Source organism: Marmota marmota, unplaced genomic scaffold (genome assembly GCF_001458135.2).
Source record: "Marmota marmota marmota unplaced genomic scaffold, marMar, whole genome shotgun sequence".
NCBI lineage: Eukaryota > Metazoa > Chordata > Mammalia > Rodentia > Sciuridae > Marmota > Marmota marmota.
Window position 1 is genome coordinate 2,101,401 of NW_025999927.1, and position 17,665 is coordinate 2,119,065.

The following is a 17,665-nucleotide window of genomic DNA, read 5'->3' on the forward strand; positions in this document are numbered from 1 at the left end:
AGCACACAGAACAAGGAATCTTGTCCCCATGTTGCATAGCTTCCAGAAATAAATAGGAAGTTGGAAGGACGGGGTCAGGGGAGTCTCAGGTGGGAGCAGACATCAGCCTCTGCTTCTTCCTTCTCTCCTTCTCCACGCGAGGACCTGTTCTGTTCTCTCGCCTGTGCCCATTCTTTTCTGTTTCCTGTCTGCCTAATGTGAAGTGATCCGAGTGGTGACGGGTCTGTATGGAACAGATGTGCAGAAGGACACCAGGCCTGGCAGAGGTTTGCCTGCTGACCAGGTGTGGTGCTGGTAGCTCTCAGCACTGGGCCCTGTGGGCAGTGTTTCCATCTGGACCCTGCGGTGAGATCTGACTCATATTGGCTCTCTATGGCATGGCTGGACTGGGATCTAGAAGCCCTGCACATGGGGGAGGTGGCAGCGGATGCATCAGGGTCCCAACTAAGTGGGTCCTCTGGCCTTGTTCCCTGGGCTCCCCGCCTGCTCCCCACAGTGAGCCCACGCCTATTTGAGCTGTGCTGTGGCAGCCCCGTGGGCAACTTGCCCAGAAAAGAAAACATACCCTTGCTTTTAAGCTAAGACACATTTTTCTGAACAAAAGAAAACGAAACATCCTCTTGGCAAGTGGGAACCCTATTTATGAGACAATCTTTTTCCTTTTGCGTTTTTCCCACAGTTTACTTTAAAGACACCCACAAATAGGAGGTCTCCATTGTATTAAATTGTTTCACCAATATTTCTTCACCCAGTGCTTGTGGGCTGAGAAGCTACAAGAGAATGAAAGGAGTCCAGACCACAGCCTCTAGAGGCAAAGCATCCAACAGAAGGGTTGCAAAGGCTAGCTCTGCAGACAGAATGGACAGGACCCGGGAACCGAAGATAGCATTGCCTGGGGAGAGAAGCTAGGAGAGGGAAGAAGGGAGGCCACCCTGAGTTATGTTGGTCAGGCAAGACAGCAGAGGACCTGGGCAGAGGGGAACAGGAGAGCAGAGGGAAGGCCCAGCTTCTTGCTGGTCTCGGCTTCTTGTCCTTGGTTAGCACAGGCCCTGAATGGCAAAAGTGACGATAAGAGCTCATTTTCTGCAACAGAAGCTTCAGCATTTTCTTTCCCAGCATACAAATAGCCTTAGAATCAATTTAAAAAAAAAAAAAAAAACCTTAAAATAGTTCCAAGACCTGTAGTTATGAGGCGGCTGAGCAATAGTAAAGACACTTGGATCTCCTGTTCCTGGCTGTTTTGTGTGCCATTGGAGTGCCAGAGGATCACCAGGCAGCACAAGGACCTGGCTGTGAGCATTCCCTGCAGTGGGGCCAATGCCATAGGGCCATTAGGCTCAGCTAGGGGTCCTGAGGTGCATGGTCTTGACCTGTGCTGCTTCTCAGAGCTGGCTCTGTGGGGCACTTGCTGCTGGCCAAGAAGCAAGAGCTCTGTACCAAGAGTCCAGCATACCCTAGGTAATAAGTCTTGGGAACCTGGAGAAAGTCTAAGGCATCAGAATTATGCATGGGCTTTGGCTCTTGTTAGGCAGAGCTATTATGAACTCCCAAGAAAGAAAGATGACTTTGAAGGGAAAAATCTGTAGTTACATCTTTAAATGTTTGTCCTTTAAAGAAAATGCATGCCCTGCTGCACAGTTCAGCAAGCTTGCTCATAGCTTGGACTACGAACTCTGGTTAGGAAGAGAAGCAGCCACTGAGTGCGCCGTGCCCCAGAACACACATGGAGCCCTCCTGCCAATGCTCGTGCAGGGCCAGGGCAAGCTGTCTGCAGGTGCACTTGTCATGGACTTCTGTAACCAGCAGAAGCAGCAGCCTGGAGTGGCTTCTGCCACCACAGAACTCCACACTCGGGCCTGTATTGCTCCCAGGATCCTTTTCACGTGGCATGATTCCAGCTACTCATTCCTCTACAAGAGCATCCACAGAAATAGAGGAAATTTACCAAAAACTATTGTCCCCAAATGTGCTTTTTCTGCTTCCAAATATCACAAAAGCACAGGAAGCCATCATCCGAGTCGCTCTCTCTGTCCTCCTGCATGATGGACAAGCTTACTCAAAGGAACCCCTCTGTCTCATCTAGAATCACCTTTCACCATTGGTCCAGCCAAGACCCCAACACTGCCCTAGTGTTTGCTGCTATGGGGCTCCCTGGTGCTTTTCCTGCACTTAGATGGGAGTAGGGACCCACTACCCGCCTAATACCACATCTACAATCCTAGAGCCAGTGTACCAAGGCTAGTCTCTCTCCCCTGCAGGGAGATGTGTCCAGAGGCCTTCTAACGGCCTCTGCCATGACTGGGGATAGGGGCATTGGGGCTTTGAGTGTCATGAGGACGTCTGACGAGGGGCCCTGTGCTCGGGCCCTGATTTCTCACTCTTCCTTGTTAGGCCAAAGATGTACATCTGGAGGGTCTGATGGGAAATTTAGGTCTAAAGCTTCTGCAGCCTTCCAGAAAGGCAGTTAATGGCGTGTTAGAAATGCTCATGCAGGTCCTTTGCTTTTGTCTGGCCCCTTTGTGCCATCCTTGAACAGCACAGTAAAACATCTGTGCTGCCCCTTCTGAGAGCCAACCGACAAGTGAGTAAGAAGGAAACCTGAACTGAGCAACAACCATCAGGACCTGCTCCCATCAACACTTTTTTAATTAAATTCCTGCAACTTCTACGAGGTGATAAAGACTCCACATTGGTCATGTTTTGGGTTCTATTCATCTTTATTTAGATAGATAAACCTGGGTGTAGACACAGGTAGATGGGTGACAGAGACTCCGAAGCCACAGTCCTCTGTGAGGTACAGCAGGAAGGCCCCAGGGAACAGGCTGCACCTAGGCGCATCCCTGAGGCCTCTAGAGTCAACAGCAGCAGTGCAGGGTGAGTTTCCGGGGGCTGGGAGAGCGCTTAGAAGGTCACAGGATGTGGTCCTCATGTTTCTCCTGACTCCTCTCATGAGGCTCCTCACATGGGCTGGGCTAGAGCCAGAGGTCCCAGCTCCTCTTGCCCAGGCAAGCACTTTGCCCCCAGTACCCATAAACAGCAAGGGCACCAAGGAAATACAAAGAAACATTCTGAAAGGTAGAAAATGATGTCATCAGCCATCCACAGCTGCTGGGCAGTGGTGTTCTGGCAGGAATCCACCAATCCACTGTCTAAGGGTGCACTGTGACTCAAAGGGGTGGAGAACCTGGAAGGAGGAAGGAGGAGAACCATGGGCCAGATAGACAGCAACTGGGGACACACATCTTATCTCAGGAAGAAGCAGTAGAGTGAAGGGAAAAGGGCTTATCAAATATTTGGGAAACAGAGGTAAAGAGGAGGTAGTGGCTTCCTGCTCATTGTCTAGACTGTCTTCCCAAGCCACATGATAAAGTTAGCCTACCCATGGGTGCTTTGGTGGTCTCTTATAAAGAGATGTGATTACTGGATATGTACATAACTACTCAGTGTCTTTCTTAGTTTCAATCTTGGTCACATCATTCTACTTCTGATTCAACAAATCTTATTAGAACAGACATGTCCAGTTAAAGTTATCTCTCATTCTGACATGGGTCAGATTTTGTCTAAAAAGAGGACAGTGAGTCAGATGAGGTTAGTGAGCTCGCCATGGGTGGAGATGTGTAACCAGGCAGGAGGTTTCCACTCCAACAGGGAGATGGCATTTTCCATATTTCTCTTGATGACTTTTTTTGTGAGGTTAATATGAGCAATTGGAAGGGAAATTGGAATGAGCACACTGAGGTTTTGTTTATTATTTATGAGATGGAAATGAACCTCCTGTGCAGCCACACCCGTGCAGGCCCACGTAAGCTCTTCCCATCTTCTGCAGATAATAATTCCTTTAACAGGCGCTTTACATGTTCCCAAAGTACCTTAAACTCTGTGAAAGCCAAGTTTCCTCCCCAGGAGTATAAGGTATCCTCCTAACCCGAGACTTCCCCCCATCACAGCTGCATAGCTCTGCAAGGAACCTGCAGGCGCCCAATGTAGGGAATAGCCTTGCAGTCTCTGTGGTGCTGGCCTGCGCTGCTGGACACTCAGTGGGGGGCTCTGCTCTGGGAGGGCTTCTGCCTGGGCTCCCTGCCCCTTCCTGGTGCCAACGTGAGCTCTGTCTCATATGCGGATGTGCCCTGCAGGTGCAGACTCCCTTCTCCACCCTCACATCAACAGGAAGGGAAAGTCTGTGCATTTGTCCAGGCCGACTTCCAAGCCAATAGTCACCCTGTTATTGGAAACTATGAAGAGTGCCTCGTGGGGGTCATTGCAAGATTGAAATGAGAAAACACACACACAAGCTGTAGCCCAGCACATGAATGGAAGCTACTGTTACTCAAAAATTTGGCATGAACACATTTGTAGATAAACTTTTACGTTTTTGTTCAGATGTGTCTTGTCCATAGCCAAGTTGTGCCATGGGATAGGTTGCAGACAGGCCAGAGAAAATGCCCAGAAACAACATGGAAGACCTGTGATTTATTGAGGAAAGCTCACAAGAGATCAGTGACTGTCCAAGACTTCAACAGCAGCAGGTAGACCTCCGTCTCTCATAGTGCTCTGCCAATGGTGGCCAGCTGGAGGAGTGACCCATATCCTTCCACACCCATCCCTCTGACAGAGGGGTTTCACATGTCAGGTGCAGAAGCAGTGACATCAGAAGCTTGCTTACATCAGAAGCTTGCTTAGGGTCTTGTCTGACCAGCACCTCAGGGAGCAACTGTCCTGGTACAAGTGCAGGGAAGCAGTTTTCTACAGATGGCTTACCTGGTTCCCAGCATGCAGGGGGAGCCTTGTCCTTCAAGACAGCGCGTGTGGTCCTTCAGGCCCAGGCCACCCTAAGGTTGTTCCCTAGGTTTTGGGAACAGGAAGGGCACTCAGTGCAGGTGTTTTTGCCCCCTTTGCTTTAGTGACAAAACAAGATGAAATCTTAAAATAGTTAAATAGTCTAATCAAAAATACATTCATAAAATTGCTGCTGGGGAATGTTAGCCATGCTGTGAAAACCCTTTTGCCTGGGACACAGGAGAGAGCATTAGCTCCTTTTCTTTATCAGTTTTGGATGGTTTAGAATTTATTTTAATTGGCCATTTATAGAGAAAATACGGCATCTCATTTTAACTTTTATTTCCTTAGCCATTAGTGAGATTGAAGTGGTTCATGTTGTATAAATGATGCTTCCCAGTGCTTCTTTTAAACATTAGTTTTTCTTTTTGCCCATTTTCCTATTAGATGTGATGGAATATTTTATAAAATTTTGAGAAATCTCTACATAGTCAATTCCTAGTACTTTATGGCTTCACCGAAAGTCTTGATTCCATCTGGAGTTTATTGGGTGTTCAGTGGAGTCAATTCTATTTTTTTCTGTGGAGTCTGCAGTGCAAGGGCCTTGCCCCTCAGGGAAAATAGCAGATGCATTAACTTGAGCTATCAGGGCTTTAAATTCAAGCTTTAAAGTTTTGCAAGCACAGGAAGTCATAGAATTAAATCAGGAACCAGAACTGATCAAGTACACAAAAGAATGAATATATTCCCTCAAGCCCAGACTTCACTGGAACCACAGGGTGATCATTGTTATCACCGGAAACTACTTTTTCAATTACTTCAACCCACAAAGGTCAGACTGAGGAAGGGAGTGCCAGGTTCTAGGTCCTAAAGTGAGGAAATGCTTATTAAATAAACAATATTTCTTTTACTCTTAATTTTGGTATTGACTGTTTCATCTAAAAAATATTCAATTTCTAAGCTACAAAGTCATGAGCTAAATTACACTGTACTAGAGGAAACTCAATTGGGGTGTACCACAAAGTGATCTCAGTTATGCAATACATTATAGACTTATGACACGGAACCTCATGGATATCAAAGAACTCTCCTGCTAATTGCAGGGGTAGAATATGTTTTATAAGTGAAATATACCTAAATGTGCATGTGTGTTTATATATGTGCATGTATCATCAGGGACTTCAATGTGACACCTTCAATCTACCAAGGGAAAAACAAGGTCCAGGACTTTTCTCTAAATATTTTGGATTTCACAATCTTAATAAAATATAAATGTACATATGATTTTGAATCATATACATGTCCTATTTATCAAGGTTTAATGGATTTTGCAGCTCACAGAACACTACATTTACTAAAATTTTAAAACAATTCAATAAAAATCGATATAACTAGAAATTTCTATCTCCCTTTCCTTACCCCAGTGGAGTACCTCAAACACTTGCATACCCCCATTTTGAAGTGCCCAAACTAGACAGCTAGGCTAACAGGCCCATGGTGCATGAGGAGCAGAGGACTAGAAGATAGTCTTCTAACTCTGGGGATTCCATGTTCTCTCAGTGTCCTGCTCCCTCCAGTGTCCACTCAAGTTAGAGCTGGGCCAGTGAGCTGGGTTGATAGTTTCCACGCTTGTGAACTCTACACTTTGAAATACCTCACAACCACATACAATCAAACCTTAGATTTAAGGCTAACATTAAAGTCACATTTCTGCTAACCCAGAATTCCCAAATTGGCATTAAGATTATATCTGAGGGCTGGGGTTATGGCTCAGTGGTAGGAGCTTACCTCGCATGTGTGAGGCACTGGGTTTGATTCTCAGCACTGCAAATAAATGAATAAAGGTATTGTGTCCATCTATAACAACAAAAAGATCATACCTATGGGAAAGGGCCAGACCATTAATTTCCTGTCAATCTTGGGTAACCCTGGCTTATACTTGCGTGGATTCCTGGAGAGTACCTCCCACCATAGGGCAGAGGCCCATCTATAAGAATCCTGAAATATAGCACAAAGATATGTGTTTAGGCAAATGACTTTGTCCTCTTGCTCTTGAAATGAGAGAGAAAAAAAGAGAGCCTAAATGCAAATCTCCTTATGCTTGCAAATAACTTTACAATCCAATAAACTGAATTTCTGAAAAATATTTAGCTTGATATGACCAGAATTCTCTGTAAGTAAATGATCTAAACCTGGAGATTCTGTACTCTTAAAGGAGCTGAGACAAAGAGAAATGCCACAGATCTAAGTTCATGAACACCACTGTCTAGCCCTTGGTGAACAGGATCTGGCTCTAAGCCAGCTGCATTGAGCTTGGTCATGTGGTTTAAGCCTTTCACACGTGGGAGGACTCGCACTTTGTGCCCTTGGTGTGTGCATGTTGACGACCACACAGGTCTACCCACTGAGCTCTCTTCTGCAGTGTGCACGTTCCAGTCAACTGAAGGGCCATCTTAACCTCAAGTGCTGCTTTTTGGTCTCAGGGCATGGGGCACTTGGGTCTAGACTGTCATGGTGCTGCACACAGCTGTTCTACGTAACGTGGGCTGAACTAGTCAGGACTCCATGCCTGCCATATAGCCCAGCCAACTAGCGGCCTTGCAGAGAACCATGTCCTGCAAGTGTCCAATGCGGCCTACTGGGGAGAACCTTTGAAGGCCTCACCTTCCCAAACTCCAGTAACCCCACTGAGAAGCTTGCCTTTGCCAGCAGTAGGGCTTTGGGCTGCACAGGGCATCCACCAGACACGGACTCCATCCCTTCCTCCACGTGTTTGCAGGGGCCACAAGTGGAAGCGAGTGGAAGCAGCTGCTTGAGAACATGCCTCTGGGGGCCTCGGGCCTAGCCGCCTGACCACCTCAATCTGTAGCCCTCCCACACAGCTGCATAGCTAGTTCCAGAGAGGCAGGAAGTCACGCCTAAGGCCGCTGGATGTGCAGATGTGGCTTTCCTCACTAGCTGAAGCCAAGTGTGAATCTGTGGCTCTGTGATTTGAAAGAGCTGGAGAGGAGCCCGTGGAGACCCTGCTGGTGCTGTTTCACAGCTATGCAGAAGCACCTTCATAGGTAAGAGCTTCTACTTTTAGTAGCCTCACCCACCATGACACATGATGGGGGAGGCGATGGACTCACAGGGGGAAGGTTTGTCCTGGCTCACAGTGTCAGGAGGGGCAGTCCATGACTGCTTGGCTCGTCATTGTCCGGCAGTGCTGAGGCAGTGCGTCATGGTGGGATGCACAGTGCAGCCACCCCTCTCACCCCAGGATAAGGAAGCAGAAGAGGAAGATGAAGAGGAGGGGATGGGACCCCATTATCCTCTTCATACCATCTTTCACACCAGTGACCCAAAGACCATCCACTAGAGCCTACATCCTGAAGGTCCCACCACCTCCCCAATGCCAGGTCCAAGCTGCAGCACCTCAGAAGAGATGCCACTGGACCAGGCCCAGTCACATGCCACCTGCCTGGCTTGAGGGAATGGGTGTTATGAAGGCCACACCTAGACTGGGTGAGGATGCCTTTGCAGGGTGGGGCCCTCAGTCTGGCTGCTCCTCATCCCCCAGGAGCTAGGGAAGAAGCATGTCAGCAAGAGAAGAATCAACAGGCCTACAGGGGAAGGAGGAAGTAGAGTACACTTGTTGGGAAAACATATAACAGCAGCAGCACCTCAGAGGAAAACCCCAACATGGCGTCTAACGACCTTCTTTCTCCTCTTTGTTTCTTTCACTGGCGCGAAACGTTCCCACTGGCGCCAATGTTCAAATCCTGCTGGTGGGAAGCCTTAGCCCCAATAAGAATTAACTTCTTGGGCTCTGGAACTGACATATGGAAGAGCTTGCCAATAAACGGGCGACCTGTTATCTACCTCAGCCCTGCTACCTCTCCTTAGACCTATATAAACCCACAGCCTTTTGTAATAAAGTGGAACCTCTTCAGTGATCGGTGTCGTGTGGTGTAGTGCAGTGCAGCGTCTTCCAGTCTTACAACACTCACCTGGAAAGAGATGTTCTCAGGCCAAGTGGCTTCCAGATGGCGTGGCAGGCAGAGCAGGATCAAAGCTTTGCAGTAGTGTGACCAGACAGAAGAGGAGGCAAGCGGACTCAGGGTCAGTGCGTCAGCGCTTTGCAGCAGCGGCGCCAGCCCACACCACCATGGTGATGCAGTTCCATCACACAGCATCAGACACCACCGGACACTGGGGCTATGGATTTGTTGTGTTGGCTCCTTTTTATTTAACTAGTAAATATTTTAGTTTTTCGATCCTATACCAGGTTTTTGTTTTATATATTTTGCTAACATGGTAGCATTGAATTAGGCAACACTAGCCCCCACTACACTTCTTTTATGAGGAATTCATACTGAAAGGATAAAAAAAACTGAAGTTAAAGACCAGGCATTGTAAAGCTTCTAAGCTGCAAAGCCTGAGTTAAAATGTAAAAGACCAGGTATTGTTAAGTTCCTATGCTACACCCAAAACCTGAAATTCCTGTAGCTGTTAGGACAATTCCCGGGACTGCCCAGTAGATATTCCCCCTGACCATTCAGTTGTTAAATAACCTGGGCCCTGTGCAGTTTGGCACGTAGGCATTCAGGGCCCAAACCAATCAGTTTAAATGTGTACCCCGCTTTAGGACTAACCTATCACCCCCTCCTGACCTGTTCCCACCAATGGATGTACTAATCATGTTCGAGAGCTGTTGTTCGATTTTCCCGTGCCTCATGATGATTTGCTCTGATGTATGCAAAGCCCCCGCCCTCCCCCAAAAGTGTACTTAAGCACGGCTTAACCCCTGCTCGGGGCTCTGGGCTGCTCTCCCTTCTTGAGTGAGCATGGAGCCCCAGCATGCTGGATCCTCAATAAACCCCCTTTTGCAGTTGCATGAGTCGGTCTCTTGGTGGTCTCTTCCTCCGTCGTTCGCCAGTCCCTTACAATACATCACTCAATTCTGAATTGCTAGTACCTCTCTTTCATTTGAGATCCACTCTTTTCTTCTTCAGGCAAACCACTAGAACTCCTTCCTTCTTGCTTCATGTGGTTTAGGGGTAGTCTCCAGACCAAGGCCTCCCAGAGTGGGTGGGGGTTCTTGGGAGGCCTGTGAGGATCCTCTGATGCCTTTCCTTACTGAGCATGCCCGCTGCGGGCAACAAAGACCACACTGACCCACTCTAGCCATGGGATATCTGGTGGCTGCAAGTGCCAGGGTGGAGAATAAGGTGTAGCTCCTGGTTTAGGGTGCCACAGACCCAAACACAGTGGTCAGTGTGTGGTCTAGTTGCTAAAAACCAGAGAGGAGCACTTTGGCTGGATCTGCAGCTCAACCAATCACCTATCTGGATCTCAACTTTTTGTCTCCCTTTGCTTTGACTCCCTGATACTGACTGTGGTAGGTGGGGAGTGGGCCACCCAGGCCCTCATTCCACGAGGGTCTTGACTCCCTGCTGCCAGCTTGCTTAGGATCTGCCTCTGATCCAGCAGTCCTGAGGTCTGTGGCCTTTCTGAATGCCAACAGGAACCTGGGTGGATAGATAAAAGCTAATATGCTCATTAGGCACCACAACTGAAAAGCTGCCCCCAGTAGCTCAGCCAGAAGGTGCACAGACAGCTTTACCTGGCAATTTGGAAATTCTGCTAAATAGATTTTATGCAAGCTCACACATTTAAAAACACAATAATAAACCTGTTTGTAATTCTTCTGAATTTTGAAAACAATAAGGCAATTTGTTGGGTGTTTAAATCTTTTCCTTGCTTGGTCATTCACTGAATTAGCATTTGAAAGCACCCACTGAGTTGTGCCCTGTCCTTGAACTGGGCCTTTCTAACTGCAGCTGCATCAGTCACTGTCCTTTTCATCACCCCACTTTCTCAGACTGTTGACTCTTTCCCAGCCTTGGGGTGGTTGACTTCACACCATCTCTGTGGAGCAGGAGGATCTGAGTGTTGCTATGCCAGCGTGGGCTCCTGGACACCAGATCCCCAGGTCAGGACTGGCCCAGAGAGAACCTTCACCCTGGACTCCTAAGTCCCACTCTGCCACACAATTTCCTTTGGGGAATTGTCTGTCCTTGGCTGCTATGATAAAATACTGACCTGCAGTTTTACTTGGGGTGGGTGGGAGCTCTATAAGGAAATTAAAATACTATCTGGTCATTCCAGACAGGAAACTTGTTGCTTTCACCTGAAGCTTCCTGCAAGAGGACAGACTCCACCCTCTAAGGACTGTAATCTATAGCCCTTGGAAAATAACATTCCAGGGGAAGAGGTTGGGGGAAGCAGCAGACATTTGTGCAATTGTAATTCTTTTTCCCTAGAGTGTGGAAAAACTGGATGGAATTATATTTGGCTTTTTAAAAAGATCATGATATTAGAAATGTTGTTATTATGCTAGTACTTCCATGAAATTATGAAACCTGACCTCATTTCAACTAGAAAAACGCCAAACTAAATACACAACATTTGTTGCACAGATCAGAAATCCAGTTTCTGACTATCAGAAGATGGTGCAAAAGAACCAGGAACATAGAAAAAACAACTCAGTTCTAAGTGGTAAAGTTCCTTGTGGGTGTCTGCAATTCTCTAGTTTTGCAAATAATGTTCACTTTTCATATTTAAATTTCCCAGAGTGGCTTTTCAGTATACTGAATACTTGTTTTTCTGCAAGTTCCAGGGAGTGCCAATTCAATGATTTTTGCACTGATTGTCATTTAAATATGAAAACCCAATAGCTGTTTAGTGGGAAGTCTCTGGGATTCTTGGGTCCTTGGATCCATGGTAAATTTCTACGAGGTACTTAGGATTTCAGAGACACAGCCATGTAGAACAGACCACACATCACCACTCTTATTCAATCAAGTACCCAGAATTGTACTCATTAGTTGAATTAATAAAATTTAAAAAGATAAAAATTCCAAATGATCTCAACTCTTCCTGCTTAGTACAAATTTATTAAGTTAGTGATTTGTAGGTAATGAGGTTTTAGAAGTCAATCAGATATCATCTGGAATCAAATATCATTACAAGTCTAAATTACAATTCAAAGATATAGCCCATGTTTTCATAAGGACACAAATGCTATTGGAAACAAAACATCCAAAAATAGGCCATCCGGTTTTCTTCAGGGAAAATCAGAAATCAAAAGAACAAAGCAAAAACATTCAAGACCAGTGTAATTTCAGAGTGAGGCTGGGGACATTTCTTCCAATGCTTCTAGAAAAAGAAATATTAGTTTCTCCTTGTGGAAGAAGGAGGCATTTTAAAATATTTTATTAAAGTATATTTTAATTGCTATTTGAGAGGAATAATAGTCATTCACATAAACACCTCAAAATTAGTTATGAGTTAGCTAAAAAAATCTTAAGCAGCTGGTAGAACAAATAAGTTATGAAAGCAGTTAAAAAGATACAGAAAGAACAGAGAGGCAAACCAGAGGTGCCCAGTGGGTAGAGGGCTCACGCTTCTGTTGTAGGGTGAGGATCTCCTATGGCCCCCTGTCCAGGCACAGTCACAGTGAGGTTCATGCTTCTCTTGTGAATTTGGGGTGCAGTCCATGGCCTGACAGCACCACATCACCATCTGCTGTCCTTGTCTGCTGCACCCTTTTGCAGTCCCTGTGGGTTTCCCCACACCCTCTTTATCCCTGTCATTTCCTGGCACTTTGATAGGAACCCTTCTAATGTGTGGGAGGTGATATGGTGTCCCTTCTTGGGGGTCCTGGGAAGAGAGTCCAGCACCTCTGTGTGTTTTGGTTGTCTGTTTATGGCTAGCAGCACTGCCCCAGGATGCCAGGCTATGCAGATGGGGGGACAGAGCAAAAGACATTTCATTGAGCCAGGAACTGAAGGAGTGAATGTGGAGTCTATTTTTAGCTGGGATGGATCACAGCTCCCTTCAAAGACTGAAGCTACTGAGAATAATCATTTAAAAGAAGCAAAGCTTCCAAACTCCTGGTGTCCTGAACAGTCTCAGCTGGGGCTGCAGCAGGGGTCCCTTGCCTCTTGTGGGCACTGAACAGTCTTCAGAGAACATTCTCATCCAGTGCCAACACAAAAAGGAAGCCCACAGGGAAGTTCTACATGTCATAAATTGGCACAGGGAGAAGAACGCTTAATCCTGTTGACTTTAATCTTACCACCTAGGCCTCAGGTTCAGTCCACCATAACTGTGAAATGCAAGGCCAACTGAGTGCAGTAGGGCTTCTTTGAGAAGGCCCACATGCTCTAGGAAGTTCTCCTGGGTTTGAAGCACAATTCCATACAAAGAACACGGAAAACTGACAGGCACCATGGTTTTCTTTCAAGTTTTCGCTCAGGATATTTTCCAACTTTTGTGCTTTATACAAGCAAGTTTTATAAGAGGTTCTATTCTTCATTTATTAGTTCGTTAAATACAAATACTATATATAGAAACAAGGCACTGTGTTAATTGCTCTAGACATGCAAGAATAAATTAACACTATCAAGGAACTTAGAACTAAGGGCAATAAGTCACGTGCAAGAGTAACACAAGACAGAAAAACCATCTGTAAAGGAGATTAAATACAATGGGAAAAGAAAAATCACTACCAGGAAAGAACTTCAAAAAGGACACAACATTTGAGTCAGAACTTAAATAGAGAAGGTCTGAGTTATGTAGAGAAGCAGAGGGAAGGCAAGCTGGGAGGAGGGATGTCAACCATAACAGCAGCACCAGCAGGGAACCTCAGCATGTGAACAGGGAACAGCATGATGGAGAAATGAAGGGGGGGCAGGGGGGATCTGGTTTCAAGGTTCCCTGATTACTGGGGAGGAATGTATTTCATGCTATTGTTACTTTTAAATGTAAGTTGTGGTCATCACCCTAAAATAGTTGGTGGAGAGTTTGGGAAGTAAATCAAAAGGCAATATGGGCGTGTAAAAGCAGAAGGGGAGGGAGTTTCAACTTGCTGTTAAAACATGTTCAGAACCACCTCTCTTCCTCTAGAGCCTAGCACTGAGAAATGAGGCAAGGGCAGAAGGAATTCCAGGTATGCTTGGCCTTTAGGTCTATAAATAGGTCTATAAATTCTATTTATAGATGGCCTACTTACAGATACCCTTTATTATAAATGGCTACCTGGGACAGCTATCACAACTGGATTCTGGGTAGCCCAGATCTCCCAGCTCCAGCAGGGAAAAGGCGTTTCCCTTGGCAACCTTATTACACACCACACTCAGCTGCTTTGCGATATAGCTCTGATAGAGTCCCACAGTCCAACATGCTGTGCGTTCCGTCTTTCATGGCTGATCTGACACCTGTGAAAGGAAAGGCAATAACATTTTATGAAAAGATTCAGACACATACACACAAGTACAGAAAAGAATACCATAAGTCCCCATCTGCCCTCACAGAGATCCAGGAATTATTAAGCCCTGGCCATGTCTGCTCTCCCTGTGTTTCCAGCTCCAGGCCTGGCCCCTTCCTTCCTCCTACCTCAGTTTGCATCTCCTAGGTGCAAGCATGTTTTCTTAAATAACCTTCAGGATGCTGGCACACTTAACCTTTAACAACACTGTTGTTGGTTTCGTTAGCTTCATTATGATTACACCAGAGACCTCATGGGGTGCCATGAAGAGTAAATGAAGAGAACATGTAAAGAACCTAATTTGGTGGCAAGCACTTACAATACGACTGCAAAACTGGCAGTTGTTTAGAGTGGACTCCAAGCCCCAGCCTGTGGTCTGACTCTCCTGAAGGTCCAAGTTGCTTGATGAGCTTATCAAACTTTTGGTTTATTTCCCATGTTTCAAAAGATAGGTATCTTGCTAATTATGAAAAAAAATCAAAATAGTTATCTCTTTGGAGGATAGATAATAGTAATTTAAAACAAATCTAACTTATACCTAATTCCATTAAGAGGAGGAACTATTTATATTAGTCTACAGTCTAGTCAGAATACCAACCAGTATTTATTTCCTCCGGAAGAGAAGATTTTTTAATTGAATGGTATCTTTCAGCCTCCCCATAACTGAAGGAAGGAGGTACCCCCTCCAAGGCACCCACAGCTGGTCTCCCCTGCAGCAGAAAAAAGGCTAAGACAGCTTGGCAGGCAGGCTCAGACCTTTAAGGGCCACTTCTGATAAACCTTCTCCCAGGGGCTTTCTGCAACCTTTGGAGTCCTTGGTGGCAGGTTGTTACTTCTGCTGCTCCACTGACATCTCTCCGTATGGGGCATGTTGATGGTGGTGCTTTGTAGCTAATAACCACCACTTCATTCTTCCACTTCACCCTGAAGGTGTGAAAGGAGCTATAATTACATAAATGTATAAATCTTTCTGATATTTGTTGGCATGATTGCAATACCATTCTGTTTGTCAAATAGTAAGTTAGTCATTGACAATGCATCAGGAAGTAGTGTGGTCATGCTCAAACTACAGAACAGGGCTCCCTTGGTAAGAGTGACCTTAGATGGAGTAAACAGACACCTCTGGAAGGGGATCCAACAATCTGCACTTTCAGCATACCCATTACAGTTTGAGAATCTATAAGACCATCTGGGAGGATACCCCTGGAGTCCGTGAACTTGTGCTGGAGTTACAGTTATGAACAGTGACTAAGCTGGTATTTTAACCCACCATCTGCACCTCTTGCCAAGGACAGCCTTTGCTCTCACAACCACTCGTCTCATTGGGCTTATCAATGAACCCATGCTCACCAACCCCTTAAGATGCTGCATGATTTCACTTTCCCCTTCCTTTCTGGCAGGCTGATTTATCAGAATGTAGTTGAAGCCACTCTTTCCCTCCAGTCAGTAGTGGAATCTTTGTCTACTCTTTCCCCATCCCCATCCTGCCTTCTTGCCCACTCTGCAGCCTTTCCTTGACCTTCTTTAGGGAATGAATTTCCAATATAAATTTCTAGCAGGTTCAAAGTAAAATTGAAACTGTACTGCTGAGCCTGGGTTCTGTTACAGAATTCAACACCTATTTCTTACCTATATTGAAAATAGTAATGACTCTGGTTCTAACTCTGCCAGAGTTATGGGGCATTAAAGTAGTTTAATGACAATATATGGGAAAACTATTACTTCCTCCTTGCCATAAATTGAGATAAACAGTAAGAAGAGACTAGAAATGAAAAAGATCTCTGTTCAAACACCAGACATGTGAAAAAACTAGCCTCTACTTCAGAGCAAAGCCTGTCCAAGGAAGGGGGCATGACCCTTGTCCTTGGAAAGACCCACAGAGCACTGCTAGGCACATACCCATCCTGCTGAGTTGTTTATCTACAAATAACAGGAGAGATCTGCTGCACCAGGTGTCCCTGACTAAGTCAGGCTAGGTGGGGACCCATAGCAATCCTCCAGCAGACACCAATCAGCATGAGACAGGGAAAATACCAGGGATGCCAGATGACCCTCCCAGTAGTTTATGGTGGTTGATAGTGTTGGGAAACCATGTAGTTCAGCACGTACTCCCCTCTATGATTTTCCCATGGTGTGTGATGATTTGCTAAGAGATGCTATGATGTATGTGAAGTCCCTGCCTTCCCCAGAGTGTATAAAATTGCTGCAAACCCTGGGCTCGGGGCCTCTCAGTGTCACCAGCTGCTGTGTGCACATAGAGGACCCAGCTAGCTCGCAATAAACACCTCTTTGCTGCTCTTGGTCTCTGGTGGTCTTTTGGGGGGTCCCGAATTCGAGGATAACACATGTTAACTGAGGATACAGTTTTCTCATCTTTACCAACAACAGAATATAAGGTGACGTTATTATGGTTCTAGTTTTCACCGTGTTTAAGGTGTGTGAGGGTCCAGTGCAGGCAGGAAAGAAGGGGCTATTTGCTTAGATTCCAGAAGCCTCTAATCTAGTCTTGGACAGGGGCTGTCTTTCTGTGTAGGCTTTTATCTGAGGTCCTGAATGATAACCATAGGTGTCTGCTTCTCCTCACTGAAATCTTCACTCCAGGAATGTTACCGCCTGGAACCTTGAAGTGCAGGCCCCTGGGAATCCATGGAGAAGGACTAGCAGAGCTGATGCAGGAGGCCCAACCTCCTGAGTCTGTCTCTCCCGAATTCATGGAGCCGGGGTTCCCAGCTTGTCACAAAGCAAGCACCTACCAGGGGTTTTAAATTGTGGTGAGGGATTTGAGTTGGCTGTTTCAGGTTCTGGTTTTAAATTTGCAGACTGCTTTCATCTTTTTTGAATTCCCTCTTGCAGTTGTCACATCCTTCTACGTGGGGTTGGAAGCACCAGTGCCAGGAGAACAGGCCGCCCACTTCCCCACGAGGCTGCCCTGGGCACTCCTGCAGGCTGAACAGACCAGGCCAGGCCCGGTTCAAGATGGACACAGACTGCCTCCGCCATGGACTGAATAGAATACTTCATAAACTGCAGTTCCGGGTGAACTTGCTCATACAGTGAAGTCCCAGCTGGGGGTTGCCGTGCTCCGGAACAGAGAGTGCACTCCCCCAGGCGGCTGGGCGGCCCGTCCTCGGCCCCAGGCAGGCGGGCGTCCCGCCTCCACCGCGGTCGGCCCGGAGGCGCGGGTCACTTCTCGGCAGGCCGGACTCCGGCGTCCCACGGCCTCGGGGTTGCAGCTGGAGAGTGAGGGGCTGCGCGGGCCGAGAGCCGGCTCACCCAGCGTCCGGCCCAAGCCCGCGTTTCAGGGGCCCTGACTATATAAGCCGGCCCCGCCCGGCGCGCCGCGCTCCCCGCCTCCCGCCCAGGCCCGCACGGCGGGCGCCCGGTCTCGCGAGACTTCCGCCGGCCTTCCCGCCGGCTTTCCTGCTTCTCGCGAGAGCGCGCGCCCGCGGCTTCCGGCGGGGGTCGGAGACACAGCGGGCAACGGCGATGGCGGCCGAGCGGCTCTTCTCGCTGGAGCTGCTGGTGGACTGGGTGCGCTTGGAGGCCGTGCCGCCGCCTCACCCCGCCGTGGCA

General features: G+C 47.0%; 1 long non-coding RNA gene across 2 annotated transcripts; it reads right to left on the reverse strand.

Annotated features, from left to right (window-relative positions):
* Positions 1-10,521: 10,521 nt before the first annotated feature.
* Positions 10,522-17,659, reverse strand: LOC125615902. 2 transcript variants are annotated; one of them, XR_007346503.1, is made up of 4 exons: positions 16,846-17,659; positions 14,849-15,016; positions 14,412-14,552; positions 10,522-14,042 (listed from the first exon to the last, which is right to left on the reverse strand). It is a non-coding gene; the product is annotated as an uncharacterized LOC125615902 (long non-coding RNA). The 2 variants fall into 2 exon arrangements; XR_007346502.1 differs by having other exon boundaries at positions 14,691-15,016.
* Between the last annotated feature and the right edge of the window lie 6 nt (positions 17,660-17,665).